The following is a 1,398-nucleotide window of genomic DNA, read 5'->3' on the forward strand; positions in this document are numbered from 1 at the left end:
TGGCAAATTCCACCACAGAGTTTACAAAGACTATACTAGGAAAGCCACACTATGTAATTTACTATACTGCACAAGGTGACTGAATATACCATGGCTTGGGTTGTGCACACCCTGGTCTTCAAAGAGATATCTTTATTCTTCAGTGCATTAAAGAGGTCTTTTGCAACATATCTGCCCAGTGCAATATATCTTCTGATTTCTTGACTGCTTTTTCCATGGAGGTTGATTTTGGATGCGAGTAATATGAAATCTTTGACAACTTTAGTCGTTTCTCCACTTATTATGATGCTGCTCATTGGTCCAGTTGTGAGGAATTTTGTTTTCTTCATGTTGAGGTGTAATTCATATGACAGACTGTAGTCTTTAGTCTTCATCAGTAAGTGGTTCAAATCATCTCAACTTTCAGCAAGCAAAGTTGTGTCACCTCCATATCACAGGTTGTTAGAATCTTTCTGCAATCCTGAAGGCATGTTCTTCTTCATATAGTCCAGTCTTCTTAGATTATTTGCTCAGCATACAAATTGAATAAGTATGGTGAAATGACAACTCTAACGCACACCCTTTGTGATTTAAAACCAAGCAGTTCCCAATTCTTTTACTTGAATAACAGCCTCCTGGTCTATGTACACATTCTTCATGAGCATAATTAAGTGTTCTGGAATTCCCATTCTTAGCAATGTTATCCATAATTCGTTATGGTCTACACACTTGAAAGCTTTTACATAGTCAATGAAACACAAGTAAATATTTTTCTGGTATTCTTTGCTTTCAGCCAAGAGGCATCTGACATGAGCAAGGATATCCCTCATTCCTCATCCTGTTCTGAATCCAGCTTGCACCTCTACAGACAAGAGTAGAGAATTGGACTAGCTGGTTTAACATTTGAGGATCTGACCACAAGGTGGCAGAACATTTTTGTTTATGCAGAACATACTGGTGAAAGATTCCTTTGAGCTGATTTCTCTAAGTAGGCTAAAGGCAGCAGTAGATTCTTGTGTAGGTAGTTTAAGAAACTATGTTTTGGAGGAAACGAAGAGATAACCTGATAAAAGAAGTAGCTCTCTTGGCTGGAAGATGAAGGTCCCAATTAGCAGAACAATGAAGACATCTTTATTTGTATTTTTGTGGCTGCAGCTAGACTGTAAGTTGAGAGCTTTTGGGGAATGGGGTGGCCTAGTAAATATTCATTAGAACTCTGAGGAGGAAGCAGGCTTTCTCCAGATTTGTGGTTGTAGGAAAAGAAATGCAGACTCTGGAGATGGAGGACCTGATGATGTGTTCCTTTGTCTGACTTTTCATTTTTTTCCCAGGTGTGGGCAGAGGAGAGAAGGTGGAGCAGAGTCCTTCTCTCCTGAGTGTCCAGGAGGGAGAGAGCTCTTTTTCCAACTGCACTTATAC

The sequence above is a fragment of the Orycteropus afer genome, unplaced genomic scaffold (genome assembly GCF_000298275.1).
Source record: "Orycteropus afer afer isolate SDZICR_OR568_19922 unplaced genomic scaffold, OryAfe1.0 scaffold00292, whole genome shotgun sequence".
Taxonomy (NCBI): Eukaryota; Metazoa; Chordata; class Mammalia; order Tubulidentata; family Orycteropodidae; genus Orycteropus; species Orycteropus afer.